Source organism: Xenopus laevis, chromosome 5L (assembly GCF_017654675.1).
Source record: "Xenopus laevis strain J_2021 chromosome 5L, Xenopus_laevis_v10.1, whole genome shotgun sequence".
Classification (NCBI taxonomy): Eukaryota; Metazoa; Chordata; class Amphibia; order Anura; family Pipidae; genus Xenopus; species Xenopus laevis.
The window spans coordinates 147,412,224-147,437,297 of NC_054379.1; the positions used below are offsets into that span (position 1 = coordinate 147,412,224).

General features: G+C 40.6%; 1 protein-coding gene across 3 annotated transcripts in view; it reads left to right on the plus strand.

Annotated features, from left to right (window-relative positions):
* Nucleotides 1–15,828: 15,828 nt before the first annotated feature.
* The window catches only part of rnf144a.L (ring finger protein 144A L homeolog), a 49,033-nt gene continuing 39,787 nt past the window's right edge, over nt 15,829–25,074 (plus strand). For 2 of the 3 annotated variants that reach the window (XM_018264000.2, XM_041563538.1), the window contains exon 1: nt 15,829–15,910. The gene's annotated coding sequence lies outside the window, so the exon portion shown is untranslated. Of the gene's footprint in view, nt 15,911–16,368; nt 16,533–25,074 lie in introns of those variants that run through there. The other variant, XM_041563537.1, reaches the window with a different exon arrangement.

A 25,074-nucleotide genomic window follows, 5' to 3' on the forward strand; every position in this document is an offset into this window, starting at 1 on the left:
ACATGTGTGGGTTAAAGCACTTAACGTGATCTGAATCACTGGCATACCATTCACTTTACTACACTGTATTGCTGATGTATATTTTTTTCAATGCAAGGACTCTGGTACACTGTATTACAGCAAAAAGTTGTGAGTTTTCCCCAAAAAGTAAAAACCAAAATTATAATAAAAATGCAATTAATTTATTAGGACATACAGTAAGTGCCCTACTGGGGCACTTACTCATAGGCTCGAAAAACGTTAGGCGGTCAATTGTATGTCCTAATAAATGAATTGGATTTTTATTATAATTTTGGTTTTTACTTTTTGTGGAAAACTCACAACTTTTTGCTGTTCCAGATATTTGCACCCATGGACTGGGGTGAACTGTGAGTATTTTTTTTTACATTGCTTTGGATATTTTTTTTCTTTATGATTTATAATGGTACAGTCACTGGCATAGTGCACCAAGTTCTTTAATGTTTGGCACAGAGTCAATTTTCTACACTATTGCTGACATGTCTGAGGCTTATTCAGTGCAGGGAGTCAGTTTTGTACACAGTCTTATTGACAGGTTTGAGGTTTATTTTATGCAAAGAGTGAGTTTTGTACACTGTATTGTTGACTGGTTCAAAGTTTATGCAGTGCAGAAAGTCAATTTCCTTACACTGTATTGCTGACATGCCTACAGTTTTTAAATGCAAAGAGTCAGTTTCCTACACTGTATTGCTGACAGGTCCAAAGAGTATGCAGTGCAGAGAGTCAATTCCCTACACCATATTGCTGACATGTCTGAGGTTTATTTAATGCAAAGATAAAATTCCCTACCCTGTATTGCAGACATGTCTAAGGTTTATTAAATGCAAAAAGTAATTTTTCTACACTGTATTGCTGACTTGTCTGAGGTTTATCTAACGCAAATAGGCAATTCCCTACACAGTATTGCTGATATGTCTGAGGTTTTTAAGATGCGAAGAGTCAGTTTCCTATACTGTATTACTTACATGTTTGAGGTTTTTTTCACTGCAAAGAGTGAGTTTCCTACACTGTATTGCTGATATGTCATGTTTATTCTGTTCAAGAAATCATTAATGCAGAGAGTCAACTTCTCACATAGTAATATGAAATGTTTTAAACTCAATTCAATTCAAAGAGTCAGTTTGCAACACTGTGTTGCTGACAATGTCTTAGGTTAATGTAGGTTACAATAGCATATGTCTTAAGTTATATGTATAATTTTTTTTTTTTATATGTACAGGTATAGGATCCCTTATCTGGAAACCCGATATCCAGAAAGCTCCGAATTACGGAATGGCTGTCTCCCATAGACTCCATGTTATCCAAATCATCCAAATTTTTAAAAATGATTTCATTTTTCTCTGTAATAATAAAACAGTAGCTTGTACTTGATCCCAACTAAGATGTAATTAATCCTTATTGGAAGCAAAACCAGCCTATTGGGTTTATTTAATGTTTAAATGAATTTCTAGTAGACTTAAGGCATGAAGACCCAAATTACAGAAAGATCCATTATCCGGAAAACCCCAGGTCCCGAGCATTCTGGATAACAGGTCCCATACCTGTATAACATTCCGGTTCAATGTGCAAAATAAATTAGCAAAAAGTCACAATATCCTCTGACTGTTTGCACATGCACAGAACTTGTCAGGCAAAATGGGACAGCTAGAATGAATTGTATATACAGTGTGGTATAACTGGTATTACTGAGACCTAATGGGATGAATCACATATCTAGGCTGTGAATTTACATACAACCTTTTGAAGAATGACAGAGGACATAAAAATGTGGAGTTGTTTGTGTTTTTGTTACACCAGGATTAAATTTGTGCACTGAAGAGACTAAAACTGGAGACAGTGTGGAGACTTTATCAGTAGAGATTCCATTTGGAAAAATCAATGGAATATTTAACAAAACTCTCTTTAAAAGGGAAGAAAATTAGGTCAAGTTGTAATTATTATGGCTTAATAGAAAGGTTAACTAGGTGACTTGTAAGAGCAAAGCATACGTTGAAGACATCCATATTATCTTTGCAAAGTCTACTGTATCAAGAGTAAAAACAATGAAGAAAGTAGGATGTGTGAACCTTGTTATTGATGTAGACTAATTTGGTTGATAATAAAAACATATGGAAACAGGGAGAAGGCCGAGGTTTTAACCTGCCATTTTAAAATTCTGCTGATGCCAATGAAGAACCATGATAAAAAATTCACTTTTAATAGGGCAAGTTTAATAAGTGGCAGATTTACTCAGGATCAAGTTAAAGGCTAAATAATGTGAAGGTAAACAAAAATCCAGGATATATGATACAAAAGGAGCTTAGCTCTGTGACTTCTATTATTTTTTTATGCAAAAGTATATTTTGATATTCAATACATATGCAACTGATCCTGAGTGACAAATCTAATGGTCTTCTACAAGGAGGTGAGCAGAAACCTAGACCTTGGGGTTGTCATAATATGAATTGATACAGTGCCACAGAGTACATCATTGACTGATTAAAAGAATATTGGTACAGGTATGGGACCCGATATCCAGAAAGCCCTGAATTACGGAATTGCCGTCTCCCATAGACTCCATTATAATGAAATAATCCAAATTTTTAAAAGTGATTCCCTTATTCTCTGTTATAATAAAACAGTAACTTGTACTTGATCCCGACTAAGATATAATTAATCCTTATTGGAAGCAAAACCAGCCTATTGGGTTTATTTAATATTTACATGATTTTCTAGTAGACTTAAGGTATGAAGATCCAAATTACAGAAAGATCCCTTATCTGGAAAACCCCGGGTCCCGAGCATTCTGGATAATAGGTCCCATACCTGTATTCCAATTTGCACTTTAATAAAGAGCTAGCTAAGGGTAGGTTAGGCTTATGTTAGAAATAGGTCTTATAAATTGAACGTATTATTGTTGAATTGAGGTGAACTTTGGTGTAGTAAGATGAGTAGTGATGAGTGAAATTTTTCGCCAAGTTTTGCCGCAAAAATGATGCCCATAGACTCCAAAGGGAGAAAAAAATGTCCAACACATACACTTTAATGCATTTTGTCAAATTTTCACAGTATCATGAATTTCCGGCGAAAGGAGAAAATTCACACTTTAGTAAATGTGCCCCAAAATCTTAATCCAGCAAGCCTTCATTTTGCTCAGTTTATAAAACAATCCCGATGTGTGAATTCGACCAGCAGATGGTGCACCAGAGTTACATTTTACTGTCAAATTGTGAGCACATAGAAAACCAGATGTTTTTAATAATATTTTTGGGGGGATCTTATATGGTTAACATAAATAATTGCTTTCAGATCCCATCATGGCTATTAGATTTTTCCTCAGTAACCTTAGACAAGACGACTTTAACAGCTTAAAGCACATCTAATCATTTCATAAATGTATCCAAAGAATCCCCAAAGGCATGCAATGATCTATGGAGACATACACAAGTAATTCCTTACTTTGCTGCTACTTAAATCTCTATCTCTCTACTCAGGGCATACATTTGTGTCACTTGGGAAAAAAAGGAGATTCCTTGAGAAAATACTATGGGCCATGTTTCTAAAGCGGTGTATAAAAGCAGCAAAGAATTACAAATTAAATTTTACGAGAGATTGTCAGGACTCACCCTGGTGGTCTAGTGGGTTGGCTGTTGTGCTTTTGGGATGATCTTTTCTCTCCAGCGCCTGGTACTCCTGTGGCATGCGCAGCGTGCATTTCCGGGTTTTTTGGTGCAAAGTTTGAATAGTTAAAGGGTCTTCAGGCTAGAACTCATTGCCCATTGTTAGGTCTATTCTAATAGTTCCTAGGTGTGCTTTTTTATCTGATTCTGCTCTGGTTTTTGATAGCTGCCTGTCTGACTTTGCTGAACTCTGCCAATCCCGATCTTTGCCTGCCAGACTATTTTTTGAACTCTGCCTGTACTGACCCGGCCTGTCTGACCTTGATTGAACTCCGTCTGCACCGACCCCAGCCCGTCTGATCTTGCCTGAATTATGCCTGTACTGACCCTGACATGCCTGACTATTCTTGAACTCCACCTGTACCAACACCCACCCTGTCTGACCACACTATTTTGGCTACTCCTTGAGAAGTTGGTGTTGCCTTCTGTCCAAAACTTGGTAACAAATGTGGCCCTTTGCTTGTTCAGAACTCTTACTTTGTGTGGTGTTTATACAAATGGTCTGTAGATGTCACTGTGCTCAAGACTTATACTGTGCATACTTTCTATACAGCTTGTGGTGTTAGAGTTGCTTACTGTTGTATAATGGCTACATGAGCCTGGTAATAAAGCACTGTTATACTCTACTCATCCTCGGCTCCACTTTGCTCCTCTCAAATTAAGACCTGGTGCATCTGAGTAGCCGAGGGCTCCTCCCGAAGCCAAAGGCGGCTGCCTGGCACTTATTCTGAATTTAGGGAGCCAGAAATGGACAAAATGCCCAATTTTATTATTCGACAGAGTTCCAAATCCTTTGTGAGAGATTCAGCCGAATCCTGAACCAAATATGAACCATAATTTGAATATGTAAATTAGGGGGGAAATGGAGAACCAAAACCACACTCTCCTCGCATGGTTAAGAAATTTTTGAATTCCATATTCGTGTAATGAAAAGTCACACCATTTTTTGGATTCGGATTTGGTTCAGCCAGGCACTTGGATTGAATCCTGCTGAAAAATGCCAAATCTTAGCGGAATCCTGGATTCGGTCCATCCCTAAACGTTACCTTGGAGATTGATAAGGATAACAGCGTGGTAGGGAATTCTTAAGTATTCAAAACACTGCAGAGGTTGTGGAATTAGTAGGGGACCAAAAACAAAGTCCAACACATTCCCAAAATGTTATTTCTATTGTGTACCCTAGTGCTGTCCAACTTCTGTGGTACAGAGGGATAAAATTTTTCAAGCCTACATGGTAGAGGGCCGATAATGGAAGCCAGTGTTGCCCACTCCCTTTTTTTAACCACACCTATGTTATCACAAGAAATGTTAAGATGGTACCCATATTAATGGTGGTATCACCCCAAAAAACTAAATGGTTGGTGCTCACTGCAGGGAAATCACTCATCACTCATATGTGGACATACCCTTAAATCCATATCATCCTCCTGTGCTGTAGATAACACAGCAACCCCAAGCACATGAATAAACACTTTGGGGACCCCTTAACAAGTATTTACAAATGCTACCCCTCACCAATGCTACAAGCCCCACCAGGCTTACCTCACACAGACAGAGTTTGGCACACACAGGCAGAATAGTTGAGGCAGAATATGGGACATACAGGCATCATAGGGCAGAGAGAATACGGCACACACAGGCAGCACAGGGCAAGCAGGTAGTGTGGAGCAGGCAGAGCTGGATAGGAGACAAGGAAACATATCAGGATCACTCTAAGATGATCAGCAGGGCCAGAACTAGGGGTAGGCAGAAGAGGCACGTGCCTAGGGTGCAAAGATGTGGGGGCACTGGGCAGGTACCTATTCAAAAGTTTTCTGCCTACCCCTAGTCCATGTGACTCGTTCCGCTGCTGCTTTCGCCCTCCGCCTCCCTCCGCCTCTCTAGCACTCCCCCCTCCATCATTCACTCTCCTCCACTCCCTCCTCTGGCCTTCCCTTCATTACTGTGCCTTGTGTTCTTTTGGCAAGTGTGCACTCGTGCATATGCGCAGTTGCGAGTGTGTGCACGCATACGGGGAGGGGTATCTGACTGGGTGCCTAGGGCGCTCTGTCGCCCTGATGATCAGTATGTACTATATACAGTGACATAATGTCAGTGCTTTCCTTACAGTCTGTGTAAGGTGTGAACAGGTGAAAAATGTGAACACTGACAGTCCAGGGTCTGATCATTGCAGGGTATTACAGGTGCGAACAATACAAGTTATTACAGATGTGAGCAATGTAGGTTCTTAAACACATGAAAAATACATAAGATTACAAGTGTGAACAATGCAGGGCTAAATCTGATGTGCACTGGCATAGCCCAACAATTCCAGCGTTAAGTGAAAGTGCATAAATGCAAAATGACCACTTGTTCTTGCCAATCAGTCATAGTTTCGTTAATTAATGTATTGTCTGTGTGCCACTGGGAGGAAAAAGTTCAGTAATCAGGCAATTAAAAATTCATGGGAACATTCAATTAAATATCGACCAGTGTCAGTAAGTACTTATCTAGATTTATGCTATACTGATTCAAGAATTCTCCGCTATAAGGAATGTCAGTATTGTATATACAGGAATGGAACGGTTATCCAGAATGCTCAGGACACGGGGGTTTCCTGATAATGTATCTTTCTGTAATCTGGATCTTCATAACTTAAATCTACTAAATAATAATATAAAAATCAATTAAACCCAACAGGATTGTTTCACCTCCAAGAAGGGATCAAGTACAAGTTTTATTACTACAGAGAAAAAGGAAATCATTTTTAAAACGTTGAATTATTTGATAAAAATGTAGTCTATGGGGGGTTGTCTTCCTGGAACTCTGAGCTTTTGGGTTTCCAGATAATGTATCCCATATCTGTATAAAGTTGGCACCAGTTATGCCCCAACCAAATCAATCTAGACCTATCGTACTGGAAGAAAGAAAGTGTAGGTGTAACCCTATTTATTAACACATAATAATGTCCCCAGAAAGGAAACCCTATTCTGTACATCCCTACATCCAAATGTGAGGAAAGAGCTACAGAAACATTAATTACAGTGTCATACTGGGCCGGTAGGACACCAGGAAAAATCCTGGTGGGCCCAGACATCCACTCTCCCCCATCCAGTGAAGAAGGGTAATATGAGCTGGTGTGTGCACTGGGGGAGGGAGAGTGGGAGGGAGAGGTGTGAGTTTTCATCATTTTTTTAATTATTTGCCTTAATCCTCTGACTCTTTCCAACTTTTAAATGGGGGTCACTGACCCCATCTACAAAACAAATGCTCTGTAAGGCTACACGTTTATTGATATTGCTACTTTTTATTCCTCATCTTTCTATATTGGTCCTCTCCTATTCATATTCCAGTCTCTTATTCAAATCAATACATGGTTGCTAGGGTCATTTTGTACCATTTTGAGAGCTGCTGAATAAAAAAAGCTCCATAACTCAAAAACCACAAATAATAAAAAATCATGAATAATAAAAAAACAACTGCAAATTGTCTCAGCATATCACACTCTACACATCATACTAAAAGTTAACTCAGGTGAACAACCCCTTTAAATGAGCTCCTAACTTTGGACTCCTAACATTTGGCAAACCCAAGTGCTGCAAGCCTTTCCTTCTCCTTTAAAGGGGCTTTGAGTCCAAACCCATTGCCCGTTGTTAGGTCTAACTTGTTTTGTATCTGGTGCGATTCCTGACTGTTTCGATTGCAGTTTTGATCCTTGCCTGCCTGACAATTCTGAACGTTACTAATCCTTACTCTTGCCTGCCTGACTATTCTGAAATCTACCGGTATTGCTCTTGCCTGCCTGACTATTCCTTGAACGCTGCCTGTACCGACCCAGCCTGATTGACCTTGCTTGAACGCTGTCTGTACCGACCACTTCCTGTCCGACCCTGCTTGAACTCTGCCTGTACCTACCCCGGCCTGTTTTCTATTCCCTGAACTGTTGCCTTCTGTCCAAAACCTTGGAAACCTACGTGCCCCTTTGCTCGTTCAGAATATCTGATTTTTTGCTCTCAAAGTAAGACCTTGCGGCATCTGAGTAGCTGAGGGCTCCTCCCGAGGCCAAAGGCGGTTGCTACAGGCGGAAGATTGAGTCCTAACCAGGGAGCTTAGCACTTGTTCTGAATTTAGGGAGCCATACGGGACAGTGATCTGAAGAACAGGACCTGAAACAGTGAGAAATGGTGCCTTCAAACCTCCCTGTGTAACATTTTTTATAGCAGGTACAAAAATTTAGAAACTTTAGACAGTAACGGGTGGTTCGTTGAGGGAGCTGGGAAGAGGATCAATGGATGAAGTCTGAGGTTTGAAAAGAGGGTTTTGTTATTCTTTAAGACGCCATTAGCTCCTTGCAGCAGGACAGTTGAATGAGCAACAGGATCGACCACTTCAGTATTGCCTTTGCTCCTCTATCCTCTGTTACCCCAGGTTTAATTACTATTCTTGCCATCCACTTTATAATGACTATTCCTCCCTCTTTTGTTCTTGCAGATCTTTTCTGTGTATTATTTGTTGGACAGTCACTTTTAAAACAGCTTTCTACCTTCTTCAAGGCGACCCCAGACTTCTCCCTTCATCAGGGGCCAGTTTAGGGGACCCGAAAGGACATAGAATATTATGTAACACAAAAAAGTCAGTTTTAAAGTACGGTAAATATATCATTTTAAAGCTCAATTCCCCAATTAACACCATGTCAGTTTAGTACGTTTTCAGTATTAGTATACCTATATTTCATTTTTTCCTGCCAACATTCTACATTAAATGCCCAAAGAACCGCAGATTGCAATAACAGTAATGCAATAATTATGGTGATTGAAAAGCCAGCATGCAATGCTGGTCTTATTACTGGTAAAGTAAAATAAAGTCTGCTTCAGAAGTCAAGTTATTCAGGCATAAGAGACCAAGTTTTCCTGTAACTGTAATTATTGCTGGAGGGAACTCGCTTGACTACTGTTTTTAGAATACCAGTTATTTTTGCAAAGCTTCCAGCCCTGTGGCCTCTTTCATGTTTCCATAATCTGTCATTTACAGGGCAAGCGGTGCTGCCAAGTGGATTATTCAAAGTGCTCAGCAAGCAATCAAAGCTACATTTGGGTAGAATTTTATCCAGCCAAGAGGTTTAAATAGATTTCACCCCCCAACCCACATTATATTGTACAGATTATTTTACTCTACATGATTTTCAGATGGACATTCACATGAAGATTGGCTCTTTGTCTGACTTCCCGAATGGTGAGACAGTTTGTTTTCAAATCTTCTGACTATGGCCCAAAGATTACAGTGGATGGCATCAATATCTTAAAAAGCCCCTATGAAAACTCATTTACTAAGAAAATTATGAAGATTTAAAATAAAGAAATCCATGTATTTTAACAGTCTAGTGGCCATAAACCTGCCTTAGGAGGGCCACATCCAGCATGAAAATTGGTAAAATTTGGAAATAAAATGCTGCTGCTGGTGATTAGGGATGGGCGGATTTTTTTGCCTTGTTTCGCAGTAGAAATGAAGCCCATAGACATGTATGGCGTCGCACGTCAAAAAAATGTAGACGCCCATAGGCTTCAATGGGTGTCAGCGACATTTCGCAAATTTTTGGTGAAACGAAACAGGTCCAATTCGTCCCCAAGCCTACTGGTGATTCATGTTTCTAGGAAGTATAAATATATTGTGGGTCCTCTGTATAGTTTTTGTATTTGTTTCACTAGACCAGTCAAAGAGGTTGTGTGTTAGTATGACGTAAATAGTGATATTCTGAGACAATTTGCAGTTGGTTTTCATTTTCTATTTGTGGTTTTTCGGTTATTTAGCTTTTTTATCCAGCAGCTCTCCAGTTTGCAATTTCAGCCATCTGGTTGCTAGGATTCAAATTACCAAAGCAACCATGTATTGATTTGAATAAGAGACTGGAATATGAATAGGAGAGGCCTGAATAGAAAGATGAGTAATAAAAAGTAACAATAACAATAAATGTGTAGACAGAGCATTTGTTTTTAGATGGGGTCAGTGACCCCCATTTGAAAGCTGGAAAGAGTTAGAAGAAGAAGACAAATAATTAAAAAACTATAAAAAAGTAAAATAATGCCCAGTGGAAATGTTGCTTGGAATTAGCCAAGATGAACAACCCCTTTAACAGATTTGAACCGGATACTCTATTGGTGCAACAGGGCTAAAAAAAATGTTTTGACGCTTCGGATTTTCCCCCGGTGAATTGTTGCCGCAGTTTTGCGAATTTATTCACAGCAAGTCTATGCCTGGGGAATTTAGTCGCCCATCACTAGTTATTGAATGACTACATAGTAAAAAAAAAATTAAGTTAGGTTGAAAAAACGCACATGTCCATCAAGTTCAACCTTTTCTGTCTATAAAAACCTAATCCAGAGAGGCGAAAAAAAAATCCAATGAAGCCTGTTCAATTTGCTTCAGGGAGGAACAAAAGTTGAATACAAAGTTGATCCAGGGACAGGCTTTATATATACATAAAAAGTGGAACTAGATTGACGTGGAACTCGATTGATGTGTCTTTTTTTCAGGGTCAGACTGGCCTACAGAGCACCAAAAAACACCCGTTGAGCCCTGGACCTGTTAGGCCCCACTGGTCCCAGTACATTGGCAGCATGAGGGGGCCAAAATGTGTTGGAATCGGTGGCAATAATATTAACGCTAGTGGCAATGGTAATTATTGGAAAGGGAACTTTTAGGTGGTGTGCCGGAGCAGTGGGCCCTTCCTTAGATACGGGGGTGCAGTGCGGTAGTGCACTATTGGTGGGCCCCTTACTTAAAGGGGAACTATTGCGAAAATTAAAATTTCATATAAGCGTTATTATAATGAAATACAATTTTTTCTAAATAAAATCAATTACAAATTCAGAATAATTTCTAAAATATTTAAGCTACTCTCCACTATCCCCGTCTCAGCATCTGCCTCTCTTCATGCAGGAGATGGGAGTCTGATTTCAAATGACAGTTAAATCCAATATATCTTTTAGGGGAACTCCTTTTGCCTAGTAGATATATCAGAGCTCCCTCTTTTATAATGTCCACAAATCCTGTCTCTCCTGTAGGGAGTCCGCCACTATAAGATCTAACTGTGTATGAAAATTAGACTCCCAACTCCTGCAAGAAGACAGAATGAAGAAAAACAAATGCTGAGAGGGGGATGGTGAAGATAAACTTGATTATTTCAGAAACGGTACAGAATTCTTAATTGGTTTCTTATTTCAGTATGATGAAGCTTGTGTTAAATTTTAATTTCCACAATCGTTCTGCTTATCTTCAACATGATCTCTAGCACATCACCAGCATCATTTGCTTATAGAATGCTATGCAAATTATATGTAAACTTACTCACAGGGCTCATTTACAATCATAGATGCACATTTTGCACATATTGATGTAATTCATGAAGGTGCCTAAACACTCTACTTGCACTTGTGCATATTTGAACCAAATGCTAATGTGCCAGTCTATTAGCCTTAGGGATGCACTGAATCCACTATTTTGGATTCGGCCGAGCCATTCGCATAAGATTCGGCCGAATACCAAAAACGAATAGTGTGGGAAGGGGAAGACATTTTTTACTTCCTTGTTTTGTGACAAAAAGTCACGAGATTTCCCTCCCACCCCTAATTTGCATATGTAAATTAGGATGCGGATTCGGTTTGGCCAGGCAGAAGGATTTGGCTGAATCTGAATCCTGCTGAAAAAGGCTGAATCCTGGCCAAATCCCAAACTGAATCCTGGATTCGGTGCAACCCCTAATTAGCCTGCAAGTGCACCTATAGTCACTGGGTAACCATGGAGCTCCCGCCACCATAAACGTGGTGGTAACAACAGGGTTCCCAGAGTGGGCTGCGTCAGTAGGCACACTGCACTAGCTTTCATAAATGGAAAAGGAAAGGTTAAATCACTGGGGGTGCCAAAAGCTAGGTATCCCGCATTGATCATAATTACTTACCTGATACCCCAGACCGGTGCTCCAGTTAGTAGAAACTGCAGCGACCTAGGATACTTCTCGGTGAATACCATCCTCTTCTTCTTCAATGGCCTCTGGGTGACAACTGAGCAGAAGAAAGAAGAAACAGAAAGATAAACACTCCAGGTAACCAGAAACGTATGCCAGGTAACCACTCTTTCTGCAGCAGTCCCTAATGATTCTCTGGCCAATAGCAAGTTTTGTTGCCAAGTATTCATTGAAGGAGTTGCACACGTGTATAGCAAATAAAGAGTGTTTAGAGGAGATATTATGGGTGCCAATATGTTGGGCACCCCCAGTGAAGCACACATTGAGCAACGTGGCACTCATGAAGTGCACCATCCTGCAACATGCAGCAGTCAACAGAGCTGAGGGGATAACTGATCATACATGGTGGCATTATGACATATGGAGATGTACACCATGTCACAAGGTTAGCAAATGACTTCAGTAGGGTGTGCTGGACATATTGGCACCCCAAGTGATTTAACCTATAGTTTAGCCTTTAGTTACACACAGTACATGACACAGATATAAGCCAGCCAAACTGCATATTAGTTGTGTAGTGTAAATGAGCACCCAAGGGAATGTTGAGAGCCTCATAGGAGAATGCTCATGCACAGTAGAACCCTGCAGTTTTCTCCCTGCTGGAAGAGCAGCACCATATAAATAGCCACAGTATTTTGCTGTCATGGAGAAGAAAGCAGAAAGACTGAATGGAAATACAGGGAGGGTGTTGCTCCCACTGATACTGGTCAGGAAGAAAGCCCTGCAGCACCCTGCACCCTGCCATAGGGAACTCACCTGTGCTGTGCAGTTGCCTGTAAGTGTGCCGCAGATGTCTTACATCTTGGGGCATATTTATTATGCTGTGTAAAACAAAATTCGCAGAAAAAACAGTGTAAAAAGCTGTGTACAATGAATGGAGAATTTTAACAGTGATGAGAAAAATGTGTCCCCTAGTTTAGTTGCAAAAATGACGCCCATACATTACAATGGGTGAAAAAACTTGACGCATTGCGGTGCGCATAAAAATGTTGTTGCCCATAGACTTTAATGAATTTTGGCAATTTTTTTACTATTTTACAATTTTGGGCAATGCAAAATGGGTCAGATTTAAGAATGGCTAACGCCAGGTTTGCCATTGTTAACTTACACTACTTCAGACCTTTGTAAGTAAATTCCGACAGAAGTCACTAAGAAAAAAAACGCATAAATGAAGCCTGACGTGTGGTGGATGATCCCACCGTTTTTAAACCACATAATAAATCTGCCCCCTTGTGCGAATTAACCCTTGAGTGCAACTGAGAGAGTAAACTGTATATTATTAGAATACATAAGAGCCATGAATATCCTATAAATTATATAGTGAATAAAGTACCCCCTATTGTAAAATATAAGGACTCAGGAGGAAAACTTCTAATATCTTCATATTTTGCAACTGGGGGTACTTTATTTATTATAATACACAAGTTTCAGTGAGTCATGTGACAGAAATGACATCAGAACTAACCGTTTATAACTGATGACATCAGAACTCACCGTTTATAACTGATGACATCAGGGGGCACATTTACTTAGCTCGAGTGAAGGATTAGAAGGAAAAAAACTTCGACCATCGAATTGGCTACTTCGACCTTCGACTTCGACTTTGAATCGAATGATTCGAACTAAAATTTGTTCGACTATTCGACCATTCGATAGTCGAAGTACTGTCTCTAAAAAAAACTTTGACCTCCTACATCGCCCTCTAAAATGTTAGCCTATGGGGACCTTCCTTTCTAGCCAATTTCTGATCGAAGGAAAATCGTTCGATCGATGGATTAAAATCCTTCGAATCTGTCGATTTGAAGGCTTTAATAGTTCGATCGAACGTTTATTCCTTCGATCGAACGAACGAATAGTGCTAAATCCTTCAACTTCGATATTCGAAGTCGAAGGAATTAACTTCGAGGGTCGACTATCGAGGGTTAATTAACCCTCGATATTCGACCATTAGTAAATGTGCCCCCAGAACTCACTGTTTATAAGGATATAATTTACAAGATATTCACAGCTTTTGTGTATTATATCCTTATAAACAGTGCTTAGCGAAGTCATTTCTGTCACTTGACTCACTGAAACGTGTGTATTATAATTAATAAAGTGCCCCCTATTGCAAAATATGATAATATTGTGAAGTCACCTCGGAGTTAAATGACCTTTATAAAAACACTATGGGCAGATTCCCTAAAGGGTGAAGTGACTAATGCTAGCGAAAATTCGCCATTGTGACGTCATTTCGGTACTTCGCCACTTCGCTAAGGGGTGCAGGCATCACTTCGCTAGTGAAGGAGCTAGACGCTAGCGTTGCTTCGCACTCTAACTCCAGACGAGTTTTTGCTCTGGCCGTAATTCACTAAGATGCACATTTTACTGAACGTTACCTCTTTTGCCAGACTTGCCTTGCCACCTCAGACCAGGCGAAGTGCATAGGACTTCCTCAATTTTTTGTTAAAAAATTTTCTAAAGTCCCAAAAATCACTGGCGTGTTTTCCTTTTTTGATAGCCTGCAAAAGACCTAAAATTTTTTTTTTTGGGGTAACCGGGTTCCCCCCTACATTTCCTAACATATGGCACATAAACTATACACTGGGCTCATGTGTAGAGCATTATAACAACTCTATTTTATTTTATTAAAGGACCATTAACATCAAATTTTTTAAAAAAAAATTGTTAGTGTAGAATGAAAAAAAAAAACAACAAAGACATATTAAACTTTTAAGTCTTTATTAAGAAATAACTCACGAAACTCCGCTTGCGCTCCTCTTCAGAAAAGGCGACACAGCAACGATCCATCATGTGTCTCTCGATTTTTCCTCCCTTGCTATCTCCTATAAGGAAAGCAGGGAGGAGAAATTGAGCGCCGCACGATGGATCGCCGGATCGCCTTTTCTGAAGAGGAGCGCAAGCAGATTTTCGGTGAGTTATTTCTCAATAAACACTTAGCGATTTAAAAGTTTAATATGTCTTTGTGGGGTTTTTTTCGTTCTACACTAACAATTTTTTTTTTAAAAAAAATTTATGTTACGGATCCTTTAAGGTTCCCTGGGCTTGTGTAGTTTAATATACTTGCTGCAACATATACAAGTCCATTCAACTTTCACTTCCCACCGTATGCAAATTAGCCAGCGCTAGAGCAACTTCGCTTTGCTTGCCAAAGTAACAATAGCGCAACTTCGTCAGCGTTCATCGCCCTGGACACAACTTTGGATTTTAGGGAAATTAACGCTCTACTAGCGAATTTATGCCTGGAGAAGTGTATACATTACACATACACAAAAACCACCAATCACCAATACAACAGGTAAAGGGAGCCCTGTCCAACAGAGCTTACACACACTTCCATTCTCGCATTCACAAAGCAAATGGCACACGCACTATAGGAAGAAAGTCTTGTACTGAATATACAGACTGTGTGGATAAATCATACCTCCCAAAATTTTGGAAGTAAAAAGAGGGACAAAAAATTTTTTTCCGCATGTAACGCAGCAATTTTTTGACCACACCCCCTTTCTGTGGCCACACCCCCTAATTACCATGTTTGTTTTACAAAATTTGGCAGGTTATGAAAGTTTGAAAATATTTCTCCTTATCTAAACTGTGTTTTTGTGTCTCAAAATTGTTACAAAGTATCTTATTTGCACCTGTTAGCTGTTCTGGGCTCTCTGCTAAAAGCCAATTAAGTGAGAAACGTTGTTTCTTTTTCTGGCTGTTCAGTGCAGAGAAAAGAGGGACAAATCCAGTACAAATGAGGGACTGCAGGTTGAGCTGTCAAAAGAGGGACTGTCCCTCCGAAAAAGGGACAGTTGGGAGGTATGGATAAATAAACAATAAACTGTTATTTGCTGTACAAAAAGAAGTGAGAAAATATCGGTGGCTGTGGGGTTAAAAGTATCCTGAGACAAGCTTTATGTATATCGCATGCATATGAACTGTTTTCCCTAGTCCCAGTGTAACTGTACCTGCAGGTTTGATACAAAACAAAAGCAAATGACGCCCTCTGGGAAGCATACGAGCAGTATATACAGCACATCCCACTCACTAGACTGAGCTCTCAGCCCACGGTGTGGCCCATGCTGTGTGGCCTCCCCCAGATCCCTCCTGTCGGCTCAAGCCCTGCCTCCACAGCATCACAAGCCCCTTTCTCAGTGGCAGAGCATCTAGTACTGCGCATGTGCCACTTGGAGTCTTCTCTGCATCAAGCTGCTGGTGCCCAGGGTAGTGCTGCCCATGCCTGCCGGTAAGTACCCCAATTGGACTTGAGCTGGTTACTAAGCAGGGGAGGAGGGAGACATTGATATTTGGGGAGGCCCCAATAGGAGGGAGGCTTATAGCTGTATACTTACATATGACAGTTGGTCTCTTGCTGCCTGGTGAGGCTGAGCTTCCCTTAAGCTTCATTATTCTCTGCCTGTGCTTATTATATTGATGGTTAAGGGGGAGCCGGTTCCCTGGATGCCCACAGCATTGTCTCCCTGAGACTGATACATGTTTATTGTGTGTTACAGTTGCACAGAGCAGGGGGGGAATGTAACAGCTCATTGTGCAACCATGTAACAAGAGCCGTGCATCCCTACATTGTTAGGTATCATTGCCAGCAGTGCATCGCTGAGCTCTCATCCAGCAGGGAATCTGTGATTTGGGTATCAACAGTTAAACCATCTATCGCCCCCCCTCCTTATCCTTCACTTTGCTGAATGCCAAGCTCTCCTCCTTCCCATCTCAATGGAAGTGCAGGCAGCAATGGTGAGGTCATCACATGAGGAAGGGGGAGAAATGGGTGCTTTGTAACTTCTGCACAACCTCTTAAAGCGACAGCGTCCCTCCAAGAGGCTGTTTGTGTCTCTGAAAGCACTTTGAAGGTAAGTTTTCTTCCTGGAGATGCTTTATCCTATGGGAGATGATTTGACAACAAAGATGGGAGATTGGCTTCTTGCAAGCTCTGTAGGGGCGTATTTATTTAATTTGGTGTGGTTATTTAAAGGGGAAGTCCACCCCAGAAACTGTAAATTGCATCCCGTAATTCAAAGCAGCTTTCCAATACCCAATGAAGTCATGTTTAGCCACAGTTGTTATTGAAACAGGATCTGTCTGGCTGTTTATGTTCTCCACACTGCTGGTTCTGACTCCTGAAACAGTGGAGCAGAAGCAGCTGATTAGCAGACACCGGAGGAGAGCGAACTTTGGCTACATTCAAGAGGCAGAACCCAACAGGTTATCCCTGGGTTCAACTGCAGCTGCCCTCTGTAAATAACCATTGAAATGTGCCATTCATGTATATGCATTATTCATGTGTATTCTGCAAACAGAAGACTGGGTTTAGAAAATACAATTAGGGGACCGCACATAACAGCGTTGTTCGGTGAAGTGTAATGCAGCTGTTATTTGTGTAAGGATATCACTGTTAGCTTATCAGATGCTGTTTACTATAGATATCCAGCTGTTGCTAAACTACAGTATCACTGCCAAGCACCAACCAACAGCCTTTGGCTGAGAGTTACAGTTCAACAACAGCCAGAGGAACCACAACTACATACGGTTAAATGGTGGCTCACATTCCTTGAAGCTCTGAATGAACAGAGAAGTGACCATTGGGCATTGTTTGTATACAATAGTGGGTTCTGTGAGATAAGGGAACTGTATCCTGTGTAATAGAATGGGTCGCCGAGCATTGTGCTTTACTTTGGCAGCGGTCAGGCCATGTGAAATATCCGTTAGAGGATTAAGGAGCAGACATAAAGGGTTAATAGGCAGACATTCATTTGCATTGGTGTTTACAGGGATGTGTTTCAGGCTTCAGGGACCTCAGGGGGGGACATGGGTGCAGTTCTTTCCCATTAGAAGTTTTAGAAAACTGCACAATAATGGTGCCAATCTTTATTTCAAGGTATTAAAGGGTTTAAAGGATTAAAGGTTGTTCACCTTTGTGCTAATGGTTAGTATGATGTAGAGAGTGATATTCTGAGACAATTTGAAATTGGTTTTCATTTTTTAATATTTGTGTTTTTCGAGTTATTTAGCTTTTTATTCAGCAGTTTGCAATTTTTAAGTCTGGTTGCTAGGGCCCCAATTACCCTAGCAACCATGCATTGATTTTAATAAGAGACAGGAATATGAATAGGAGAGGGCCTGGATGGAACGTAATAGCAATTATTTTGTAGCCTTACAGAGCATTTGCATACCTCCCAACATTTTTGAAATTTTTTTGAATTTTTTTGACCATGCCCATTTTTGTGACCACACCCCCTAATTATCATGTTCATTTTACAAAATTTGGCATGTTATGAAAATTTTAACATATTTCTTTGTTTTTTGTTTTTTTTTTGGTTATTACAGTTTTGCTAATGAAGGTGAAATACCCTTAAGCTGTGAGTCTAACTTCTCCCAAGGGACCTGTTTTCTTATTTTGTTGCAATTGCTTATTTGCTTATCTTGAAATTGTAAAAAAGTATCTTATCTGCTGCTGTGGCTGTTCTGAGCTCTCTGCCAATTACGTTAGAAACTTTGTTTATTTTTCTGGCTGTTCAGTGCAGAGAAAAACGGGACTTTCCAGTACAAACGAGGGACTGCGGGTTGAGCTGTCAAAAGAGGGGCTGTCCCTCTAAAAGCAGGACAGTTGCATTTGTTTTGAGATGAGGTCAGTGACCTCCCATCTGAAAGGTGGAAAAAGTCAAAAGAAGAAGGCAAATAATTGAAAAACTTTAAAAAAATAAATAATGATAATTACAAATTTGCTTAGAATTGTCCATTCTATTACATGGTAAAAGTTAACTTAAAGGTGAACTACCCCTTTAAAGAAGATAGAATAAAATCAAATGGTTCAAAATGGACAGCACAATATGAATGTGTGTTTCAAGGATACGTTTTCCTTGAATGAGCAAACCAACCGCTGCTATTAGATAGGGCAGGTATATACTTTCTGAAAGAAAATCAGTTTAGACAGCTGCTGAATCAACAGAGAATTGTGAATCTTAATGCAAAGAATGGGCTTCTTGTCTGCAGGCTCTTGTTAAAGGGGAAATATCTAACTGTATTTAACATGAGCATAATCATTTATTAATACATTGTGCTAAAGGGGCAGTTCTCCTTTGAATTAACTTTTGGTAGGATGTAGAGAGTGATATTCTGAGAAAATTTGCAATTGGTTTTCATGTTTTATTTTTTGTGGTTTTTGAGTTATTTAGCTATTTATTTAGCCCGCCTCCAGCTTGACATTTCAGCAATCTGGTTGCTAAGCTCCAAATGACCCTAGCAACCATGCACTGATTTGAATAAGAGACTGGAATATGTATAGGAGAGGGACTGAATAGAAAGAGGAGTAATAAAAAAAGTAGCAATAATAACACATTTGTAGCTTTAAAGGGCATTTGTTTTTAGATGGGGTCAGTGACCCCCATTTGAAAACTGGAAAGAGTCAGAGGAAAGCGGCAAATAATTCAAAAACTATTAACAAAAAAAAATTAGAAACAATGAAGGCTAATTAGAAATTTGCTTACAATTACCCTCTATAACATACTAAAAGCTAACCTAAAGGTGAACCACCCCTTTTAAAAAAGTTTTTGTACTTTATTACATTAAAAAGCAGAACAGATCTTAGTTTTTATCCTTACTTCAAACTTTGTCTAAAGAAGCCCATCCTTTCTCCATTGCCTGGGCAAAGGATCAGTGGCCAATAGATAAGGAGTTCCTTATACGTGGACTGGTTATTTGATTCTCTGCCTTCTTCTACTCCCAAATATGATCTGAAGTCCCTATTAAAGAACATGTAAAGTCTAAAATAGAATAAGGCTAGAAATGCTGTATTTTGTATACTAAACATAAACATGAACTTACTGCACCACAAGCCTAATCAAACAAAATAATTTATGCTTTCAAAGTTGGCCACAGGGGGTCACCATCTTGTAACTTTGTTAAACATCTTTGCAAGACTAAGACTGTGCACATGCTCAGTGTGGTCTGGGCTCCTTAGGGATTGTCATAAACAAAGCTGCTTGAGTTCTGCATGGCTGGGAAGTAAGGCGGTGGCTCCCCCTGCTGTTCATAAGTATGGCTAAATATACCATGTTTTCTATACTGCACTTATTGCACCAGCCTTAAGTTTCAGCTTGTCAATAGCAGCAATGATCCAGGATTTCAAACTTGTCACAGGGGGTCACCATCTTGGAAAGTGTCTGTGACACTCACATGCTCAGTGGGCTCTGAGCAGCTGTTGAGAAGCTAAGCTTAGGGCTCGTCACTAATTATCCAGCAGAAAATGAGGTTGGTCTGTAATATAAGCTGATGCTACAGGGCTGATTATTAAATTCTGATGCTAATTGCACTGGTTTTCTTGCTGCCATGTAGTAATTATCTATATTAATTACTAATCAGCCTTATAGTGGGACATTTCAATTCTATGTGTACTGTATATTGTGAGTGGGTCCCTCAGCTCAGTAAGTGACAGCAGCACAGAGCATGTGCAGTGAATCAGCAGAAAAGAAGATGGGGAGCTACTGGGGCATCTTTGGAGACACAGATCTTTACTGCTAAAGGGCTGTGGTTGCTCTGGGCTGGTACAGAAGCACAAAACATAATGTACAACATTTCTAGCTACTTCTTTAATTACGCTTTAGTTCTACTTTAAGAGCTGAAATTCTATTTTTTAAACTGGAAATAATGCTCTTCTAGTAAAATGCAGCCCCCTCTCTCCACAATCAGAGTACAGAAGAGGTAAAGTAGTTGCATGGGTTCCTTTAATCGACAATTCCCAGTGCTAAAGGGCTTTAGGTTTGTCAATACCACACAGAAGTTCATGAAATAGCATGCATAATGTACATATAAATAAAATAAATAATCTTTAAATTGTAGGGATGCACCGAATCCACTATTTTGGATTCGGCTAAACCCCCGAATCCTTAGTGAAAGTTTCGGCCGAATACAGAACCAAAACCGAATCCTATTTTGCATATGCAAATTAGGGGTGGGAAGGGGAAAACATGGTTTACTCCCTTGTTTTGTGACAAAAAGTCAAGTGACTTGCATATACAAATTAGGATTCAGATTCGGTTCGGCCGAGCAGAAGGATTCAGCCGAATTCTGCTGAAAAAGGCTGAATCCTGGCCGAATCCGAACCGAATCCTGGATTCGGTGCATCCCTATTAAATTGTGACCTACTATAATAATTATCACACTCAATGGTTAACCAGATGCAACAGGTTGTATGAGAACATAAGCACTTCGCAGTGATGTTCAGGAGAATCCCTGAATGCCTTTATCACTTCTTTTCAGGGATCTGAAGGACATAGTTCTGTATAAAGGGCCAGATTGTTAACATTCCATGATACTGAAAACCAGGCTCCGTCACAGGCTCATTAATGAAATCCAATATACTGCAGCACACTGTAATTTGTGTAAATATAAAGATGTGCTTTATTGGCTCAAATACAAGCAGACATGTGGCAACGTTTCGGGCCTCGCAGGACCCTTTCTCAAGCCTCATTAATGACACAAGATCTAATGACATGGTTAATGGTTGTCTTGGTGACATTTTAAAATCAATGTCACCGCTTGAGTGATTATTTGTGAAAAACGGGAGGCTGGAGTGACTGAGTTTATGTGGAGAAAGAAAAAGGATCTCTTTAAAAATCAGTGTACCTAGGAGGGCAGGTTGGTGGTTGGGACAGTTGAGATAGGATAATGACCCTAGACAAAGAAAATATTAGCTTCGTTTGTAAAATGAGGCCTCCTGATGTTAATGAATTACAAGTCCTAGTGTTCCATTGACAAACCAGGAGCTGGGGTGCTACAGCTTTCCCTTTCCTGATGTAGATAGCCTCCATCTTTTGATCTCAGGGCTTAAGTCAAAGAAAGGAACGTTAGTAGAACTTACTGTAACCTCTACTTTGTCTTAATAACTGCCTTCCCAGACTAGTACCAGTAGAACATGGGTTACACTGGACTCTCTCACCCAGAGTGGGCCTTGTAAAGCGGAAGTGGAAGGTAGTTAAGCCACTACACCTCCCTTGCTGCTATAAAAAAAAAAGAGGGCACCAGAGGTCTTGCAAACAACGAAACAAATATCCACAGGGGTTTTACTCACAGCACAGTTTCTCAGAGGCAAGTGGTACAAGTAACATCACATGCAGAGTGTGACACAGGCTGACACTTCCCTGCGGACAGACTTGGCAGGAATCCCACTTCACCTCTGCGAAATATCCCCATAGTGACCTGGATCACCTCAGGGAAATAATCTGTTGTGATTCCCTCTCCACTGGGATCCCTATACTACAGGTAATATGGTCTGGGAGAGATACTTCCAAAACTGCCACGTCTATGTTGGAGCTCAGAACTGCTCTTTTTAGCTCAACCCTTACTGGCCTACATTCCTAGAGTGTATGTTGGAGCTACACCTGCCACTATCTAATGCCTCATTCATTGGGCCTTTACCACGTTCCTAAGGTGGGGGGCAAAGAGGAAGTGCCACTCCTTTTCCAGCACTACATCAAAGTGAGGCAGGAAGTGATCACCCTACCTGCTAGCCAATAGCATACATATGCAAATTAACTTATCTTAGATACATTCCCTTCTGCCCAGTAAAATGCCCAGGGAATTGAACATGTAGGCATTTAAAGCTATAGGGGCTATTAACCCTATGGGTCCCTACTAGTGATGGGTTAAGTTTTCGCGAGTCTATAAATTAACGGGCTGGAAGCTGGCAGTGTGAAATCGCGGGCAGGGAGAGCATAAGGGAGTGCTCAACCTGAAGATTTTTTGGGGTGGCCGGCCCAAATCCTCCTGGGTTTTCAGGCTGGCCCGCATATCACTAGTCCCTACATTACCCTTAAGTATTACTTTTAATTCCATACAAGGGTCACTGGTATTATACATTTATCAATTGCAACTGCCACTGCTGTCTACTATTAAACACGATTTCGAGCTTGGGTTGCAGTCGACGGAGAAGTTTAAACAGAAAGATGAGCACATTCATCCTGGCCATCCTTGATGTTCCGTGGGCAACATCACATTTACTGTCAGAAAACACAGAAGAATTGTCACCATGGTAACACATTTCTGTAGGACACACTCGGCATTTTCATTGTTCCATTTTTACGCTTAATTATAGAGGTTTTCATTCACACAGACGCAGAGTTAATAGTTCAGTAGAACTTTTGTTTTAGCTCTGCATAAAATAACAAAAAAAAGTTCTTCTCCATTAACTTTGTCAGTGGGCTGGCCTCTTGTAGACAAATGGTTCATCTCTAAACCGTTAGCTGAGACAGACCCGCACATGTGATCATTTCAGTTTGTCGCTTCATAAACCGAGTACGTATTATGAATGTCAACAGATAAAATAAAACCACAAAAATAGTTAGGATAATTCACTGCATTTTACACTGTAATATAATTTATAAAATTTCACACCCCAGCCTTATCACTCTTATGTTATCTACAAAAGTGTCCATGGCATGTGTCCTTGCAGTACAAATTGACCTTTACTGTTATTTAGGGTTGTGACCTTCTCTGAGGTGGAACTCCGGGTAGGGGGGGCGGAGCTGCAACGTAATAGGGAGGCGAGTCTTGGAAGCAACAGGGATGGGTCATAATGTCAGGGGCTGAGCTATGATGTGATCAGCAACTGGCTGAACGGCACTTAGGCCTGGATTTGTTGAAAGGCCACCAAGGCCCGGGCTTGGGGTGGCAGGGTTTTAGGGGGCGGCATGCTGTCCAACCTCACCCAGAAGCGCAGGAGATATGATAGTTATTTTTATTTTCCCATGCACCAATCTGATTTGCACTGGTCCAGATGATGAGAATTTGCACGAATTAAAGGGATGGGGATGGGGTGACGAACAGCAGTGGACCTAGGGGCTATGTAAATTCGGCCCTGTCGACACGTCAATCATAGGAATTCCTGCCTGATTTTCCTAATTTGGAAAACCCGGCAAGCAGTTTTGACCCGGACAGCCCTTCAAAAAACCAGGCTGTTTGGGTCAAAACCAGACAGGTGGCAACCTTACTGTTATTCAAAGTAACACTGTAGTTGACAAAAAGAAAGAAACCTTATGTAGATGTCTATAATTTAAACAAGAGGGAAATGAATTGCTTCCTAAGACTTTGCAATATTTATATCATGACAGTTTCTCTTTAATGCATAAAAATTGTAAAGTAGCCTAAAGTAAAGTAGCCTCTTTGAGGGGCAATGGTTGCCTTGCAGTTTTGAGGATGTTGCTGCTCATTGGGCAATATGATGGGAACTACTCCAGGAATTTAAATTGTATTTTATATAAAACTCCTAGTATCCTTAACCCTGAATTGGCTTCACTTGCTTTAGCTCAATGGTCTCCAGAATTTTGGGCTTGGAGTAGAAAGCCAGTACTGGTGAGATTTTGGCAGAATTGTTGTTTACTGTCCTAGATACACCTGAAAGCTTAAATTGAAGTTAGTATATGATTTGGGGTGAAAAACGTATTTTACATCCTAGATATTCTTGGAATTGTAATCTGATACACCAATGTTTTCTAAATCTGTAGCCCTGTTATGAGCTAAAGGTGATCATGACCAAAACTTGAACATCTAAGGGGGACATGAACAAGGGTTGCCACCTTCTTTGTAGTGGAACTCCGGGCAGGGGGTTGGCCGTGATGTGTCTTAATTTGGAAAACCAGGCAGGCAGTTTTGACCCAGGCAGCCCCAGGGCTGGAACGAGGGGTAGGCAGAGTAAGCACGTGCCTAGGGCACAAAGCTGGGGGAGGGGCACCAGGCACGTACCTTCTCTGCCGCCTGGCCCATGTCTGGTCCCTGTTTCCCCGGCTGCTTGTTATCTTTCCCAGTGATTCTGAGCTTCCTTTTGTGCATGCACGAGCATCGCGTCAATTTCATGCATGCACACATTGCATCTATTCACGAATGCACACCCAGCCAGCGTCGCGACTGGCCAGGTTGCCTAAGCAGGACTGGCCCAGCTCTGGGCAGCCCTTCAATAAACTGGGCTGTCCGGGTCAAAACTGGACAGTTGGCAACCCTAACTTATACTGCCTTAGCTGCTCAGTAGACCAAGAGGCAACTTTCAATTGCTTTCTGGGAGGAATCAAATGAGGGTAGAAAGTTTGATATGAATTCTCTGTATCAAAAGACAATAACAAGACTTGCACTAAAGATAACCCTCAATAATGATGATCTTTTATTCCACGCATGCTGACTTTGGACCCAATGCTCAATCAGAGGTCTCAAATGTTTTACCTCTACAATAATAATATACTACTACTATCTGCTTAGTACTCCTAGTCTACTTAGTAATTGTACATCTAAGGAAAAGACGTTTTTGCTAGTGAGCAAAGGTATGTATAAGTATGGAACAAAAAGATGCGTGTCATACAAATATGTGATGTTCATAAACATTCACCTCTTCTGTTACTAAGACCTTTT